Source organism: Triticum aestivum, chromosome 2B, assembly GCF_018294505.1.
Source record: "Triticum aestivum cultivar Chinese Spring chromosome 2B, IWGSC CS RefSeq v2.1, whole genome shotgun sequence".
Taxonomy (NCBI): domain Eukaryota; kingdom Viridiplantae; phylum Streptophyta; class Magnoliopsida; order Poales; family Poaceae; genus Triticum; species Triticum aestivum.
In genome coordinates, this window is record NC_057798.1 from 255,699,388 (window position 1) to 255,719,671 (window position 20,284).

A 20,284-nucleotide genomic window follows, 5' to 3' on the forward strand; every position below is an offset into this window, starting at 1 on the left:
CGTGCATCATGTGAGAACCATCGTAATTGTTGCCGAAACAGATGCGTCCTCACTAGTTTTTTCATGAATATGGCATGGTAAGACATAAGTTGTCACGGTTTATCATATGAGCAGTGTGTGTTTTGATGAAATAGAGCACTCGTTCGAGAACTGTGCACCGACGTCTACATAAGTACTTGTAAACATTGTTGGTGCTACCCCACTTGTAAGCAGTTGTGCAAAACACGGCACATTGGCTCAGCTCGCTTCAACACTAGGCTATCGACCAGCTAACAATCAACAATCTGCTGTTCGACATATAAGCAACTATGTATCTTGTTACAGTGCTTCATGCAGTTAAATGAGGCCACAATCTAATAAATTCCAAATGTTCACACACTAGTCCAACGCTCATGTGGAACACTCACATTAAACTCGTCTTCATAAAAAACTTGAAAAGCATAAGTTAAGCAATTTTATACATCTCAATGATTCATAGAACATAACAAACATATACTAGTTCACAGCAAAAGACAAAGTTGTGAGAAGGTTTACAAATCAGGAAAAAACAAGCAAGGCTTCTCTGAGCAAAGGGCCTCCCGGCAGGCTTAAATTTCCTGGAGTTCACTCTGGTTTTTTCTTGTTGCCACCATCCAGGGTTAGGTTCTCTCATTCCAGAATAACCAATTATAATTGTGGTCTCAGCTGGAATGCTGAACTGAACCATGCAGTGTACTGACCAGGTGAAATGCTTGTGCATTCCACTAAATTTAAGCACCGTTATTTCTAGAAATAAGCAGACCACAATGCCTCTTGTCCGCGCACCTGTCCAAAAAACGACCGTGCAACCATGCCAGCTAGTCCTCGGTCCATGGGCGAACTGGTAGAAAGTGCATTCTGGACTAGGATGCAGTTGTTTTCGCTCGTCCCTGCACTGCAATCAGGAAGTAAAACGTATCAATCAGCTTCATTTAGATTGCGTTGGTCATTCTACCTTAGTTACTACCAATGTAGGGATACCTTGAAGACAGGAGGTTAGACGACAGCAACAAGGGATAGCCATCTCATTTTGCGCAGTTGTACTAAAACTGAGGTGTGTGCTTTTGATTATGCGGATAGAAACGATACGGAGACAGACGTCCCAAAACGATATGGAGACAGACATCCCTGTTTGCGCAAATATGAAATATGGTTATTTAAACAGTGACATGTATTTGCAGTGGCGTATGATTAATAGCAGCATCTATTGTGTTATAATTGGCACTAGATTGACAGTATGAAGAGTCCTTAAGTAAGTAGCATCACATCACATCAACAATGCCACTAGATTAACATGCAGAACAATAGCATTAGTATTACTGTCATGAGAGTAGCACATGGTCAGTAAATGTGCAATCAAATTTGTGCAGTTCCACTGGGATGAAGCAATGTTAGCGGTGTGAGATTTAAGTGTAACTGCAAAAACACAATTCATGGGAAACAAAGCAAGATGGAAGCACCCTGTTTTTGTGTTTTTGCATTTACACTTAAATCCTTATCTGCAAAGGCTAAACCGCTAACATTGTGTTTTTGCAGTTACACTTAAATCCTATGAATCACGTGATGTGGTTTTCATGGATTATGCGGCTTACGGATGTGCTAGATTTTCCTGGACTGCGCCACTGTATATTTTGGGTGCCAACTTTGCTGAGCAGGTGCCCCAGGATGAGGATTGGATGCCTATCAATGGCAATCCGCATCCTGTTCCTGGTGCTCAGTTCCCTGAGCTGCCTCCGTTCAACCTTCCTGCTTATCCTGCCTTGGGGTGGAATGCAGTACACCCTCCTCCGCCTGAGCCTGTGATCAACGAGGCGGCTGACGACAATTGGGGCAATTGGAATGACAACGTGGAACCTAAGCCTGCCCAAGACCAAGAATCAATGATGGTTGATCTCTCAGCCCAGCCAAGCTCTGTTGCTGACCAGGAACCGCCCGTTTGTTGTGGTTGATGATGATCTGCCTGAAGCTCCTACTATGCCACTGTTTGCTGATGATGTAGTTAACAACTAGGCCATTGTTGTCTATCAGCCTCCTGATGTCAGGGAGGAGATTATTTTGCCTGCGGTGCCATTTGGGCCTCCTCTTCCTCCTGACTTGGTTTGGAGGAGATATTTTGAGAGCCTGCTGCAAGCCCCGGTTGTTTTCGCTGTCCCCAGGCCAGTTCTGCTGAAGCCACTGTCACCCGTTGTTCTGTCTAAACGAAGCTGGGATTTTGCGTTCAGTGACTCAGACCTGCCGAGACTTACTTGGAGAGAGCAGGAGACGACTAGGCCTATCGCCAGGGCGCTTTTTTCTGATCATGTTGATGTGGAACCTGTCAAGATGCCTTCCCCTGCAGTTGCGGTGGCCAAAGCAAGAAGGCGACGAAAAACCTTGGTGCTAACTCCAATAGTGGACACCTCGGTTAGGTGTTGCACCAGAAGCTCTGTTCAGCATGATGGATTCAAGCCCACCTTCCAGGAGCTCGCTCTTCAGCCCAAGAGGAAGAAGCCCAAATCCAAGCCTTTCACGGCCCAGATGCCTGCTGAGCCTGCTGTAGATGGAATTCCTCCTGCAACTCCTGTCAGCCGACTTCAAGAAGTTGGGAGAGAGCTGGAAATTGATGCTGCTCTCCTAACTGTGGATGCACTTATGGTGGACCCACTAGCTGTTGTCTCTTCTAAAACTGATGATTAGTGTGTCCTTGGCATGTTGGGTCTGGCAAGCCCTTAACTTTGCTTTATCTTTATTTTTAGGCAGTGTTTTACCTCTTGAACTTTTGTGTGTCTTAATGTGGGGACAGACTTTGCTGTGCTATTCTGGAAATGTGGTACTGTGTACCATGTGGTTTATGGACTTTATCTTATGCTATAATGAGTAATATTTGTAGAAACTGGAATGTTCTATGCTGGAATGTAAGAGGTCTGAATTCTGAAGCTAGACAGAGAGCTGTCAGGCAGAAAATTAAGGAAAATCAATTTTCAATAGCCTGTCTACAGGAAACTAAATGCTCTTCTTTTGACTCTAGGTCAATTAAATCCTTCTGCCCCAAAAGATTTGACTCTTTTGCTTGTTCTCCTTCCATTGGAGCTTCTGGGGGAATCCTTGTGGTCTGGAATTCTGCTATTTTTAGTGGCACCTTAATTGAAGTGCAGCAGTTTGCTGTGGTTGTCCAGTTCACCTCTAGGCAGAACAATGAAATGTGGACTTTAGTGGTTGTTTATGTCCCTTGTCAGGGTGAAGCCAGGGACAACTTTGTCACTTGGTTATATAACATGTCTATCCCCCTTAATGAGCACTGGTTGTTGCTTGGTGACTTCAATTTCCTTAGGTCTGTGGATAACAGAAACTTACCTGGTGGAGAAATAAATGACATGTTTATTTTCAATGAGATAATTGGGCACCTAGGACTTCTTGAGCTTCAATCAAAGGCAGATCCTACACCTGGTCTATTATGCAAGATATCCCACTCCTTGAGTAGCTAGACTAGTTCTTCACCTCTGTGGACTGGATTTCTGATTATCCTATGACTGAAGTTCTGCCCCTGGCTAGGACTGCTTCTGATCATGTACATCGCTTGGTCACCATTAAGACTTCCATTCCAAAATCAAATCTCTTTAGGTTTGAAAATTATTGGATGGAGTTAGAGGGTTTCATGGACTGTGTTGAAGCATCTTGGAAACATCCCTCTAGGAAAACTCATATAACTGCTAGGATTGCAGACAAATTTAAAAGTTTGAGAATGTGCCTTAAGAGGTGGCAAATGAATGTCTCCAAATTGAAATTATTGATCAGCAAATGCAATCATGTTATTTTCCTTCTTGATGAGTTGGAGGAATGGAGGCCCCTTTTCATTCAGGAGATTAATTTCAGAAGAATTGTCAAGAACCATTTGGAAAAGCTTCTGCACCTGCAGTTTTTATATTGGAAAAAGAGATGCACTATCACGTATTTTAAGGTTGGGGGAGAGAACACCAAATTCTTTCATGTTATGGCCACTGAGAGACACATGAGGAACTCTATAGCTAGCCTTAAGCTACCTGATGGTTCTGGGGTCTCTGATCACTCCCAAATGGCTGGAATTATTTGGAGCTGCTTTAAGAATAGAATGGTGACCTCTAGAGGGATTGTGATGGGCTTTGACTTGCCTTCACTTATTACCCCTGTGGCTGGCCTTGAGGTGCTCACTAAGCCTTTTGAAAAGGAAGAAATGAACAATGTGGTCAAGCACATGCCTATGGATAAAGCACCTGGTCCTGATGGTTTCAATAATTTGTTTTTCAAGAAATGCTGGCACCTAATTTCAAATGATTTCTATGAGCTGGCCCAGGCTTTTCATGAGGGTTTTGCTGTCTTGGAGAACATTAACAGCTCTTTTATTACTCTGGTGCCCAAAAAGCTATCACCTGAGGAAGTGGGGGATTATAGGCCTATCTCTCTCACTAGTATGGGGCTCAAATTTCTATCCAAAATGGCCGCAAATAGATTCCAGGAGTTGATTATGCAGTGCATTCACAAAAATCAATATGGTTTCATTAAAAGCAGAACAATCCAGGATTGTATTGGTTGGACCTTTGAATATTTGCACCAATGTCATCAGTCCAAGAGACCTATAGTAATTCTCAAACTGGACTTTGAGAAGGCCTTTGATTCCATTGAGCATGAAGCTATTTTTTAAATTCTCAGGCATAAGGGCTTCAATGAAAAGTGGATCCTTTGGATGAAGCAGCTTCTGGCTACTGGTACTTCTTCTGACCTTCTTAATGGTGTCCCTGGAAGGAAGTTTGTTTGCAAAAAAGGAGTTAGACAGGGTGACCCTGTATCTCCTCTTCTTTTTGTCATAGCTGCCGATCTTTTGCAGACAGTGATTAATCACCCTATTCCCTGCCATGATAGAGATTACCCTGTGATCCAGTATGCTGATGATACATTGATCATCCTACCTGCTGACAGGGTTCAGCTTCTGGCCCCGAAGGATATGTTGAAGGTGTTCTCTCGGTCCACGGGTCTGGATGTCAACTACCATAAATCCTTTATTATTCCAATCAATGTTGACTCTGCTGTGATGGAGGATCTTGCTGCTGCTTTTGGTTGCCAGATTGGTAAAATGCCCTTCACTTATCTTGGCTTACCAGTGGGGACCACAAGGCCAAAACTGGTAGACTTCATTCCTTTAGTTGACTGTATGGAAAGAAGAATGACTGCCAGCTCATCATTTCTTAACCAAGGTGAAAGGCTACAGTTCCTAAACTCTGCTCTGTCCTCAATGCCAATCTTCTTTCTGTGTAGCCTAGCTGTTCCTGATGGTATTCTCAAACAGTTAGAAAGAATACAAAGGCAGTGCATGTGGAGAAAGCATAGAGATGAGCCAGCCCCATCTCTTGCTGCTTGGGACCTCATCTATAGGCCAAAAACAAAGGGGGTCTTGGTATTCTTAACTTGGGGGTTCAGAATGTGGCCCTTCTACTCAAGCATGCTAATAATTTTCTCAACAAAAGAGATATTCCTTGGGTGTCGCTAGTTTGGGATTCATATTATTATGAAGGAATGCCCCAGGGAACAAATGATTGTGGCTCTTTCTGGTGGAGGGATATTTGCAAAGTAATGCAGAGTTTTAGAGATTGCTCCTGGGTGCAGATTAATGAAGGGGGCACTGCTCTTTTTTGGTCTGATAATTGGAACCTTGACAGTGAAGTTTCTTGTTTGCAGACAAGATTTCCAAGGTTATTTTCTTTTGCAAAGGATCCCTGGGCTTCAGTTAAGGAAATTTTTAATACTCAGGATATGCACCAACTTTTCCACCTTCCTTTATCTGCTCAAGCTTTTGATGAGCTCAACTTGATTAAGGATTTGATGGACTCCCATAGTAGAGTACCCAGTTCTAAAGACTTATGGTTCTGGCAGGGCTCATCCAAGGTCTTCAAGCCTAAGATGTTCTACTCTCACACCTTTATGTCTGAGTCCTTCAACCCTTTGCTCTGTTGGATTTGGAAATCCTCCTGTACCCCAAAGATCAAGGTTTTTGCTTGGATGCTTATTATGGACAGGCTGAACACCAAGGATATGGTGGAAAGAAGACATTGGCACATGGAGGATGGAGTTCATTGTAGACTCTGTCCCTTACTGACTAGAGAAACCAGGGATCACTTGTTCTTCAACTGCAATTTCAGTATTAGGATCTGGAATTATCTGCAGATTGATTGGACGGCTGGCACATCCATGCTTGATTTGGTTACTCAGGCAAGGAGAAGTTTTGATAAGCCTTTCTTCAATGAAGTGGTTTTCATTGCCTGCTGGAATATTTGGATCATCAGAAATGCCAAAGTGTTCAGAAGTGAGAGGGCAAGTTTCAATAAATGGAGATGTGCTTTCAAGCATGATATTAGCCTAATGCAGCATAGAGTTAAATCTGCTGAGAAGGATGACTTGCTGAAATGGATCTCTTTCCTCCCCCCTTAAGTTAGTTTTTGTAAGCTTTCATTCTTTTCTTTTGTTTTCTGGTTACTCCTTGTAATCAACCTGTTGTAATTGTTCTTTATTTTAATAAAGTTTTGATTTGTTGTGGGGTTTTTGCCCCACAGTTCCCAGTCAAAAAAATAATCTGTTGTGTTATAATTGGCACTAGATTGACAGTATGAAGAGTCCTTAAGTAAGTAGCATCACATCACATCAACAATGCCACTAGATTAACATGCAGAACGATATCATTAGTATTACTATCATGAGATTAGCACATGGTCAGTAAATGTGCAATCAAATTTGTGCAGTTCCACTGGGATGAAGCAATGTTAGCGGTGTGAGATTTAAGTGTAACTGCAAAAACACAGTTCATGTGAAATAAAGAAAGACGGAAGCACTTCATAAAATGGTGGTGGCATTGCTTTAATTTATCGACGGCACTAGACCATTACTTATAGTGACATTAGGTGGCATTGCTTAATGCTTAATGAGATTTTACATTAACGGTAGCGATATGGGCGTAGGGACAGCAGGTATCTACTACTTTCCCCCATTTCCTCTTAGAACCAAGTCCTAGATTCATGCTACAGCTTTCGCACTTTCTTCCCTATTTGAACCAACGCTTAGAGTCGACTGTATGAACTAGCTTTACCTCTAATAATAGTAGAAGTATAGGTGGCTTTGGAACAGCGGACGGAAGTAGAAAGGGATCCAGACGAAGGGAGCTGGGGCAGTAGAGCAAGGTAGGTTTAGAAGGAATATATACCTGAGGGTCGTCGGCATGTGGCAAAGACAGCGTCGGGAGGCCGCATCTTGGCCACAATACCGCAGGGAGGAAGAAGGGGTCAGAGGCCCTCCCGAGCCGGCGCTCTCTCGGAGAGAACAACACGGCCGCCAATTGGGACGCGCGGGCAGCCGTTGGTCTCCTCCCTCGCCGCCGATGACAACGTGAACGATGCACCTACACCCCTGCCCCGGTCGATGTTGTCCGGCCAGATTTGTGACCAGCCGTGAGATGAGAGAGAGTGTGGCCACCTATGTCTTGCTTAGATCTGGAGAGCATGAGAGAGTGAACGAGAGGAACCCTAGTAAAGCAAGCGCTAAGGCTCCTGCTTTTATATATAGTGGAGTGATTTTGTTGTACCAGCTTCAAAAAAATGCGCTCCTACATGCACCCGCGAGTGGGTGTGAGAGAACTAGTGCGTGCGTGCACCGCTTCTCTTCTTGAGAGTACAATATACTATGCCCAAAGAACGTTCGCCGCAAGAGTAATAGTATAAGTGTGTGACGTGTGAGCTAAAATAAAATCTGCGCGCCGTCTTTTGTTTTTTAGAAGTTCTGAGGGTAGGGTGTGAAGAGCACATATGTGCGTGACGTCTACCTGCAGATAGATGGTGGGTGCAACGTGCGAGTCTGCGAGAGGACTCGGGAGAGTCGCGACTCATGAGGGTGCGTGTGCGTGAGAGAGAGGGGGGCACGTATGAATGCAATGCATGTGTCCGTAAATCATTATCCGACAAACGTTCACCACAAGCCTTTTCCTGACGAACGCCGTAAGAACCGTTAGATCGACATCCGACAGTGCCAGTTTTGCCATGTCATTTAACAGAACAGCCACTCCTCCTACACACAAATCTTCCACGTGAGTGTTAGCAACTGCCGTATGCTCCCTCCATTCTGAAATGCAGTGCATATAGCTTTATTGAAAATTCGAACCTCGCAAACTTTTACCGAGTTTTCGTGTACCAAATTGCACATGTAGAATACCCTATATATATCATTTCATTCATCTTCGAGAGGTAACTATAAAGATGGGTGAGGAGTCTACATAGAAATACATCGTATCACCCGCAGCAATTTCAACCATCCTTTAGTGTCGAGGAATATCATAGGAACTCTATATGATATGATTTTTATAGGATTTTTTTCCTTTAGAGCCAATTGGTTCATAGGAATAGATTCATATACTCCACATTTCAAAGGAAACAAACATGATATCATTTCTATAGCTTTAGAGCCACTTGGTTCATATGAATGGATTCCTATACTCCCTTAATTTCAAAGGAAAATAAACATTAGCGTATATTCAATAGAAAAGTTCCTATGATATGAACCAAATTACATCTCTTTTCTAATCCCTCCTCATAGGAATTGAGATACATGTCATCTCTAGATTCAATAGAAAAGTTCCTATGATGTGAACCAAATGATATCTCTTTTCCAATCCCTACTCATAGGAATTGAGATGCTCCATGTCATCTCTTTCCCTACAACGTCCATGTATACATGTTCTGTTCCTAAATAGATAGTACAACCCACTAGTAGATTTTTTCCAAAACATGCAACTATGGCACAAGAACTATATAGTGTGCCAATAACTTTGAAAGATGGTCGCTGGATGAAGCTAATCCGACAGTGTAGAGATAGGCAAATCCGAGCACTACTGGCTGTTGGATATCATCAACATTCCACCAGATCTGCCACATGTACAATTTAGAAGACTCCATGGTTGAACTTAAGCATAATGCACAAACCTCAAAACACAAGCACTTCTCCTTTGTTCTAGAATCTTCTGTATCATAATTGATTTTTTTCTAAATGAATTGCCATTATTTGTTTTTTACTTTATGATTTACAATGCACAACCCCATGAATCTTAACATTTTTATAAAACTAATTGATTTTCAATGAAATGAACTATAAGAACTAAACGAACATCTACATCATGCATATATGACTCAAAGCTTTACATGCTATAGTGTGTATTAATTCATAATTTGGTTTCGAAATATCATGCGTTCAATACATGTCTACCTTACTAGTTTTGAGTAGAGTAGCAAATTTCACGCGGCCCCGGGTATATCAAAATGCAGGGCCCATGCATCATTGCCTTTTGGTCGAACCTACATCCACAATTTTTTGTACGTACTATATCTCCACTGGTCCCCGAACCCAAAATGCTGCCTCGTTCCCGTAAAACCAAGCGGCCCACACATATTTAAGGTGTCGACTCGAACCCGTCTACTACGACGTGGGCCCGCATACCGTAGTACTCCTACAAACCCTACCGCCGCACTCATCATCGGTTTTCTTCAAGAGGATGAGGGAGAAGCTGATTTGTAGTGGAGGCGCTTTCTAAAAAAGGATATGTAGTGGAGACCCCTACCCAAGGGTGCCCTAGGTAGCTGCCGCACACATCATTGTTTTCTCTTTTCTTTATGCTCCTGCGCCCTAGAGTGAAATGATGGTTGCTTCATCCGTCCAGCTTAATGCAGGAAAGGTGGGGCTTTGTGATTTGACCCCTCATTGCTCATTTTCTACTACCGTGGTGCTACGACCGGGGTGCCTCCAATTACAACCACTGCTCCGAGCTGTAGTTTGGTGCATCGCACGTGGAACAAGACGGTGGATGAGCCACATGTTGGCCAAAGGGGTCCTGTTAAGTGTGCCGCCATTTCGTGTACGGACTGACCCTGCTTGAGTTGCTACGCCAACACGACAGGAGCAGCCTACCACTTGGTTTTCTCCTTGGTGAATCCCGACTATATTGATCTAAAAAGATACATGCTGAACTACTCTCTCCGTCTCGGTTTTTTATTTTTAGGCGTCTCGGTTTATAGGGCCTGCACGTAGTTCTAGGTCATCCATTTGACTAACTAAATATGAGTTACTATGTCACAAAAAGTATATCATTGGATTCTTAAGCGGATGTAGTTGTATTTAAAAGTCGAGGGCGGGGCTTTTCCTGCGCGGTAGGCAGGGCAGTTCCGCCTAGTCAGTTCGACAAAGACGCGAGAAGACGAGGGAGTAGGCTGCTGCAAACGTAGGGCTGTGTGATTTGACAGCGAGTTACTGCTGGACAGGTGGGGCCCCGTGATTTGACTTGCCATTATCATTTTAACTGCGACGCTACGACCGACGTGAGTCTCCTGATTCCTGACCAGCTCCATACAGGTGCCTCTCCCAATGCTCCACCATGTAGTAGAGGCTGGCTCTTGCATGAGAGCCCACTTCTCCACTTTTTCTTGCCTCTCTTTCCTCCACATATGCAACAATGCCATGTAAAGCGCACTATTGTACTTACTTTTACTTGCTCCTACAGGTGCTAAGCTTGCCACATAGGCATAAAGTCTAATGTGGCAAGTTAATCAAGAAGAGAGAGACTAGTTTGGTGACCCAAGGAAGAAACGGTGCTAAACGCGTGTACCTAGGTGAAAAGACAATTTTGAGTCTATAGCTAATGAAATGAAGCAAACTTAGCAACACCATTTCATTGGAAGAGGTCACTCCTTGGCAAATGCAATAAATACTAGTACTCCCTGTGTCTCATAATATAAGAACGTTTTTGGCACTACACTAGTGTCAAAAACGTTCTTATATTATGGGACGGAGGGAGTACGAAGAAAGAGATAGAGAGAAGTAAAAAAATACACTTATAGCCAACCTTGTTGTAGTATGAGTGACTAAGTGATGACTATGTATGACATGCCAACATCAGATAGCCTAACGCACCGTGTTAAATCTCCAAGACGCGACCGCGCGAGAGACGCGACGGTCGTGGTAGGCGCGACCATGATACGGGCTGCTGGCAGCCCTTGGATCTGAGATCGAACGGTCTCATGCTAAGTTGCTGAAAATTTGCAGAATAACCCTCCAGGATAGGATATTCACCCATAGGTCTAGAATCACGCCATGCAACCGTTCGATCTCAGATCCATGGGCTCTCGGAAGCCCGTATCATGGGAGAATGAAAAGCCACTACCCTGCCATTTGCACGCTGGCAGTTCGCTCCTACTCGTCCCTGCACGTCCTTCAATACTACGGCGGTTCGCTCCTAGTCATCCCGTCCATTCAGGAAAATCCCCTTCATTGTAGGCAACCCGTTCGACCTCCAGAAGAATCGGCTGGTGTCCTCTTGTCAGCCTTCAATGCTGACCCTGGCAGGAGCCATGGTTCATCCTTCATACAGTAAACTGGAGAAACCTCCATACACGTTTCATTGTTATGCATGACAGCGGAATGTACTAGATATAGACCACATCCACAAGGGTTGGATGAAGAGCAACAACCAAGTGTGCGGTTCAAGCAAAGAAGTATCGGCAAAGAGGAAGAAGGACAAGGACGAAGTCGAGGACGTGGACGAGGACTCCGAGTAAGGTGGCAGTGTCGTTGCTCATGGTGGTTCTAAACTTCTAATGCAGTGTCTACCGGATCAGTTGCATAGTTTAATTTCTGGTGTGCTTAGTTTAATTTGAGGGGTGTGTTGCGCTGAGCCCCCAGCAGAACTATGTTATGTTTCTTCTCGTTACTTTAACTCTTCAGTATGTACATACTACTAGTATTTCTTTAATAGAATTTAGCACCCCAATTAAGCACGTAATAGCTTTTTTAATAGTACTATATGCATAATTTGGCGACGAGCGCTCTCTATATGTACCACCTTTTTTTTAGTTTCAATTTTTGCTCCATGGCGCAATCCATCGGTCGTACTACTGTACAAAAGTATACATTTTTTAAAAGGCTAGAGTACTGTTCATCACATATATAGCCAGTTAAATTCTCAACCTAGAACGACTTGCATGCCATGTAGTAAACCGATACGGAGGAAGTATAGTCAAAATGAGGTGATTTTACCGAGCGATCGGCGGGGGAGCATGGCCTGTCATGCGGTCCCACGTGTCATGATGTACCAAGGTGATGCACGTGTCCCTCTTGAGGCAGAAGCAATACTACGTGGCTTGAGATGATGGCGAACCGAAGTGTGAAATAATGGTTGCTTCGTCCATCTGGGAAGGTGCGACATTGTGATTTGACGTCTCATTGCTCATTACTACTACTGGACCGGTACGAGTGGGGTGCGTCCCCCCTGCTGTTCTGCATTGTTATTTGGTGCTTGACACGTCGACCCGGTTTCTATATGTCACACATGTCGGCGACAGGATGTACAGAATTCATGAAAGGGAGCGTCGACGGAGGAGTATACTACAGAATTCATGAAAGGGAGCGACTTAGTTTTGGAAAAATCTGTTTTTACGGAGTATGTACCCACTAGGGTTTATAGGGCTCATCTAAAAAACATTCATTTTTCCGTTTGATAAGTCTCAATTCTACTATACTAGTAGTAGTACCATTACATGTTGGATTTCGAGGTGCGTTAGATCACCCGACGCAAGCAGTGTCAAGAGGAAACTAACCAATGCATGTACAAGTTCATGGAAATTTAGTGGTCATTCATGCATTCGTTCTAGTTAATGCCTCGGTAAACATAACTACTTGAGAAAAATGAGCGTACTAATTACTTGTGCAAACTAAGAAATTAATTCGACCACTCACCGTCTACCTTGGTTGGAGAGATTTTGAAATTGAGCCATAAACTGGAAAGGAGGGAGTAGTAACTTTTGTCTCGATTACTATTTGTGGCCTTGTATAGATGCAAAATGTATTTTTTTATAGTGGCCTTGTATAAGTAAATGGAGGGAGTACTAACCAAGGTACGTAGTAGGGACGAGGAGTAAACGGAGGGAGTAGTAAAATTTTCTCCTCGTGCTGCGAGCCACCGTGCGCGTGGGCGAGGGAGCGGGCGTAAGGCGTATAGTAGTAGGAGTACTACTACTACTACTACTCGTAAGCAAGCTTCACCTCGTCCTGTGAGCCACCGCGCCCGTGGGCGGGGGAGACGGCGTACTAAGCAAGCTTCTCCTCGTTCTGCGAGTTGACGGGACACATCAAAAGTACTCCAGTGTATAGAGCCTTGCCTCTAAGGTAGGCCCCACATGGTTTACCTCTTTTTTTAACATAACACGTCAAGTCGCAATTTGTTTGTTCACCCGTAGTAGACGATCCTCCCTCCACCAAGTGGACAACCAGTACACGTGTCAAATTACCACATGGGCTGCCTTTTTCGTACAGAAATGAGCTCCACCGTGTAACCGCGCGGGTGTGCTTGGGAAAGAGACAGGAGTACGTGCACCGTGCATGCACCTCTTCTCTTCGTGCACGTCCCCCACCTACGTGGGTGTGTGTGAGAGAGATACAAACCTAGACATAATGCGTCGTCCATCCCCATGCCCCGCCCAGTCCGATCACCAGTCACCACCACGCCCCACTCCTCCTCACCTTATCTCTCATCTTTCTCCCTCCATTTTTATATACAAGGGGCCACTATCAAAATTACAATTTGTAGATATACAAGGCCACTAACACTAATCCATGCAATATTAATGGTGTTTGCCTCGTGGTACTAGCAAAGGAGGACATTAAATATCCCTTGCATGCATGTGGGAGTTTGTAAAAAAATGCATCTTGATGTTCCGTGCAATGCACGGGCATCTTGCTAGTCCATGAAAACAACACATGGCAAAATTCCACGGCAAACGAGGGATTTGAATCTGTTGGGAGGGGCTGTTTGGATCTTTCCCGGGGTAGCCAAAATATTGGCGACCCTTTTGTCCACCGGTGCCCTTGCCACCGATGAACGAGGAATGGCTCGGGTGCTCATGCTGTCATGCATCCTCCAGCGCGCACGTTGGAGATGAGCTCGCACGAGCTGTGTTTTTTTGTCCCACAACACCGCCCGAGTCGCCCGCAGACCGACCGGCGACCCGCAAATTACGCCATCCGACCATAGCCACACACATTATGACAGCAACTCAACCAACCGGACGAAATTCACGCAAACACGTAGACAAACTGATATTTCATATAAACAACGACGAAAATCATATAAAATACCGGATTTTCATACAAACATGACGGATTTCATTACATTCAAAAGAACTACGCGGTGCTAGTTCTAGACAGCACAGGTATATAATACCTGGCCTAAATGGTTGCCCGCCGATCGATTTGTGTTCCTCATGTCCGGCGGCACGATCACCGGAATGCTGGGAGCCCCTGAGGTATATGCTTCAGCGCAAAGGATGGCTCGCTTCCCCACTGCCCAACTGATATCATTGGTTGGTGCCGAAGATGATTGTGGCCGGCACCGGTTCGAGTTCATCACCGACCACTACATTGCCATGGGCGGCACCGGCTCGAGTTCATCCTAACATTCCCCTCTTCTGTGGAGCCCATGCGGGGTCGACGAAGGTCCTCGCAAAAAAAGGACCTGGCAAGATACCTGCTGTGTACGCTGGCATCGCCTCCGCGGTGGCCTTCATGGGACCCAAGCGGCGGCGGCCTCCCGTGTTCTACTTCTCCTCGATGATGGCGGCGGACGCGGAGGCGCTGGCCACCGACTCGTCACTCTCCGCGCACCCGGCTTCTGTCGCTGCTTGCATGGCGCGGCCGCCGACATGGGAGTCTCGGCCATAGAAACAGGAGACGCGGTACGAGGCGGCGGTGTGGACGGCAGCAACGACGCCCCGTGCGCCGCTCCTTGTCGAGCTGGCCTGGAGCGGCGAGGTGTTGAACCGCACGACGGCTTGGGGCGGCAACTGGCTCCATCGGGCGAGGGGAGGGAGGTGGATCAGCGAGCTGCATAGTTCGTATCCGGCGGGCTACCCAGCCGGCTTGGATGTGGAATAACTACTCTTTGTAAGCCATTGTAAGAGTGGACAAAATGGTGGAGGAGATAGGGGAGTGGCGGAGGTGTGCGATTCCTAGCCGACGATTGGCCTCGTTTAAATAGGAGATTAAATAGACGGCGGACGGGAGGAGCTCGGCCGGTGTTGCGTTTAATGCCGGCCCGGTCATGAACGGACGTGTGTCTAGAGTGGGTTTCTCGGCTTCCACATGGGCGGGTTTCATGGAGGCATTTGAATGCGGCACGGAGGCGTGTTTAGCCGAGCGTGCCGCGAGTGGCGCCCTCGACTCTGACCTAGGACACCGTGCCATTCTTCCACTGACGTGTGGGCTCTTTGGGTGCATTGCCTGCATGTCAGTGACCCAACGCAGGCAGCGCACAGCAGAGGAACCTTTGGTGGGCCAGGGCGGTCCAAAGCGGGCATTTCATACACTGATGATTGTTCATTGAGTGTGACGTCATCTTTTTCATGTAGATAAGCCTACTATGTTGAGAGCCCGTTCGATATGTTGTGATTCATAAAGACCGCTGCAAACATCAATGTTCTACTTATCACAGATAAGATTGATTAATACCCGTAACAATTCATGTCCTTAACAAAGGGTGCATGCACGTATAGGTTGAGCGTGTGTCTTGTGTCGTGTGTTGTGTGCATGTAGGCGTGCGAGTGTTGCGTGCATGCAAGGGTACATTTCAGTGTTGCATGCATGGGTGCGTACATGTGTGTGTTCGTGAGTGTTGCACGCCAGCATGCAGGCATGTGTACGTTATGTGTACGTGTCAGTGTTGCACGCCTGCATGCGTTCGTGTCTTGCGTGTGTGCATGTGTACGTGCGGGGTGAGGCTACACGTTAGTCGACTGACTTTTTCATCTCTGGCCATTAGATTTTCCAACCGTTGGATACGAAATCAAGGGCCCCAGTTTATCATCAAACTCCACCTGCCCTGAGCCGCCAGCCACCACCGGCCGAACCACCAGCCCCCGCCGCCCGCGGCCGGCCCACCCTCTCCGAAACCACTCCCCACAGCCGGTCCGCTGCTGCACCGGCCATCCCTCTAGCCCCCCCCCCCCGGCCGCGCGCGCCGAGCTTTTTCTCTGGCGATCCCCACCCCACCGCCCAATGAACGCCCCCAAACCACCGGTGACTGCCAACCAGAGGTCTCACGACTTCGAATACCCACCGACCACTAATTTATTACCATTTATGTCCTTCATATACACGCTGACGGGTGGGCCCTATGGTAATGTGCGTTGCTGAATGTGGATCGTTTGACTGGTCAATTGATCGTGTTATCAACAAATTACGGAGCTGTATGGTCAGCCAGTGACCGTATGATCACCCTAAAATGTACTCCTATTTTATTAACACAGTACAGACTCAAACTACCATTTCTTTCTTTCATATACGGGCTGACACGTGGGCCCCATAGTTACGCGCCCCAATGGTGCAACACTAGTTGCGCCACGTGGAACATTTGACTGGTCAATTGATTGTGTCATCAACAAAATACGGAGTTGTACGGGTGAGCCAATGACCGTATAATCATGACATGTATTTTTTTAACACGGTACACACGCAAGGGCTCATATATACGCGCAAGCACTCGCCGCTATAAGCTCACACACGCGAACCCTACCCCTATGAGCACCTTCGATAGAGTGGGCCAGCATATATGATCTTGAGATTTTACGAAGTCACCATAGGTGCCTCGTAGTCAAGTGGAACGTCCCCTCCCACTGAATGTACATCGCCGGAAAATACTGAAATTAACACAAGATAAATGCGAGCACCGGGACTTTAACCTTGGTGGGCTCGAGAAACCACTGTCCTCCTAACCATCCAACCACATGTTGGTTAGCATGACGAAATGTATGTGGTGGCCGTGATGAGATTATTCTGAAGTCCAGTGACCATATCGTGCTTTCGCTTCAAATACAATGACCGTAAGTGTCATCAACAAAATACGGAGCACGCATCAAATGCAAAGTCCGTCAGTGTTATCAACAAAATATGGAGACGTGTCGTGAGCTAGATACCGTTGTACTATTGTATATGCTTATTTTCTTAGTGGCCGATTACGTGTGTGGTGTGGTGGGCACATCATTTCTAGTTGTGGTGGGTTAACATGAAGAATCATGGGTCGGTTCCATCCTGCACCACATATAGGTTGGACCGAGACGTGTTATACGAAGACCCATGTGGAGGACTCGATGTACAACACGAAGCTACCAGAGTCGCGGAGGACTCTATCCCCACTGGTGATAAGCCGACTATATATGATTGTAACCCTAGGCCCTTAGTATGTTATACAAGCTTGGGGGCTAGTTCGTCGATAGTATACACACACGCACAATGCCTGGTATTCACGTGTACTTTGTAAACACCTCTATCACTAATATACAGTACCAGGAGTAGGCTATTTCTTCAACTGCAAGGGTCCGATCCAAACTAGGGTAAAACTTTGCCTCGTATTACCATCCAGCCTAATAGCCAGGGACATCCTACCAAATGATATGATGAAATCATATCTGCAGACTACTAAGAGAGAGGTGTGTCGGGGGGGGGGGGGGCAATGTGTGCGAGAGAGTCCTAAAGATAGTGTGCGTGCGGGAGACACGTAGGCACATATATGTGCGTATAAAGGGCTAGTAGAGACCGTGCGTGTGTATATATGCATGTGAGAGAAATAGTGTTTTCCAACTGAGATTAGTGAAAAGAGTGGTACATAGTAGTCAGAAAGAGAGAGAGAGAGAGAGAGAAACAGAGAGAGCATGTGCGTGAGACACCCCGACATCCTGAGAGAGATTGTGAGCATGTGTGAAAGAGAAATGCCGATGCATATAAAGTGTGTGCACTTATGCGTTAGATAGAGAGATATATAACGCGTTTGTGAGAACGGGGAGAGGCATAGTGCATCTACGTGTAAAAGGTGGTTCTACGCATTAAATTAAAATATAAATGGCATTATTATTTTTGGATGAGATCATGAATTTTGCAAATTGCGTATGGACGAAATCGGTCTATCAGACACCCATACTCTATTGAATTCTAGCATGTGCATGTGTTTATTTCATATTATCGATCCATAGAGTGAGAGCGGTTTGAAATATAGGCAATGGATGCTTTTGCAATTCATATATAAACATCAATTAGTGCACTCCATGTTGTTAGTGTGAAGCACTTTATACATTTGTCACTTGCACGGATACATTCCAAATTGCTAGCTAAGAAATAGAATACATGTCGAATTCAACATAAAGAGGGTTTCGAAGATTCGAATTCATAGGAAGTGCATTCATCTATTTGAACCCGAGATAATGGCATTTGTAAATCAGATGTAAAAGGGGGCATCAATCTTTGTTGTGAGTTTGAACATGCTATAAATATTCATACGCATATCTAACTTTTTTTGCAACCAAGGAGATTATATCTGGAACCATGCATGAGCTGAGGTAAGTTGCATATTTTTTAATATATACTCGTGTACAATGTATATTCAATTTTACCCCCTCTATTCCAAAATAATCGTAGCTTTAGGATTTTCAAGAGTAAAGATTTGTGAAGTTTGACAAACCCTGAAAGTTCAATTCAAGAGAACCGAAAACATTAATGCTTCTGCTCCCAAATATTGAACAAAGCGCCAAATAGGCCAGTGGTCACCCGAATCCGCGCAAGACTAATGTTTGGTGGTAGGAAGTCACTATCCTAACTCTGGCCCATGTAGCCTATCGGCCCAATGTCCAAAGGTCTAAACCGGGGTAAGTTTGTAACTTCACCAAGACGCCAGTCTCAACCGCCTCCGAGAAGCATTCATACGCCATGGGCGCCTAAACACCCATGCGCTCGGCCGAAATCTATCCCGCCCACATTTGGGAAACCCGACATGACTGTCCTACCCCCAACCCGCAATATATCCGAAATTTTAGATGGGGCCAAAGTTTGTAACTTTCCCCAAATTTCAAACAAGCGCATCTCAAACCGACACATTGTTCCCCCTTAGTTCCCCGCCTCCCCCCGTTTCCCCATTCATACTCCATGGGCGCGAAAACACCCTCTCCACCAGCCGCGAAACCCCAGCTCCTCCGTCCTCCACCCCATAGCAGCCAATCCACCGCCGCCCTCCTCCATCACGCTGGAGCCGGTACCCCGATGTCGTTGTCCAACGCAACTGCAACCACAACACCCTCAAGGACTTAGCAGCTGAAGCCGAGGCAGAGCTGCCTCCATTATGCCGACGCCGATGTGTGCCGTACCAGAACCACTCTAACCACGCCATCCTGCGCCTCACCGCTGCGGCTCCACTATCGCAACCGTCCACCACATTGGAGTTGTTCCCGCTACGCCGTCGTTCGCCGCCTCGGATCTGCTTCCCCGCCGCCGACGGACGGCCACCGCACCACACTCAATAACTTGGCCATGGGTTCGTCCAAGGCTGCACTGTCCTCCACAACTTCTGGTTTCCGGCGAACAACAACAAGATCGTCGGAAAAACAGAAGGAGGACACAACACTGCCAGTAGAAAGAGGTACTCCTCTTCCCTTATTCGTGCAAATCTTATGTCTCCGCTCACACCGTATTCATCCCACGAAAGAAACTAGTTGAGTGCTTCTTACTGCATCTTCTTTGTGATACTAAATGCACAAGGTTTCCTTCCTTTTACTATTTCACCTTTGCTAGATGTCAGTAGCACGCCTGGATTTCTATTCAGGGTTAGTCGAACCACAATTAAAAGAAGCAGCACCCGCTTATGCACGCGGAGCACCTAGTCCAACTGTTCCCCAGGGAAGCGGCACATCGGAGTCTATCATAGGGGTGTGGGGCGCAGGAGCTGCTTGCGCTTGATCTGGAGGTCGGTGGGGCTTGAATGGATGGCCGGGGCGATGCCAAGCACAGCGGTGCGGTGAGGTCGAGGGGAGGACACAGGCAGGGGAGGAATACTGGGCCGGTGGTTGCTGGCGTTTCGAGGAAGATCGTCAACACTGACTGGTTGGAGGTAGATGAAGGCGATCTGCCCGTTCTTTGTACATCGGACGGTGTAGAAAAAATGGACTGACCTATTTGCTTTCAATTGACTGTTATGTTCATAGAATCCTGTAGTAATTTAGTGTGCCGTGCATGTTCTAGAGCTATCATATGTCTCCCATCATTTATTTCTCACCGACCTGCTATCTACTACCTTTACACTCTACTAATTGTGCACACACTTCACTCATACTCACACTATTGTTTTTTATGCATGGGTATTTCAGACTCTGACGCAGTGTTGATGAATGCAGAAAAGCAAAGATAGAAGTCGCTCCTG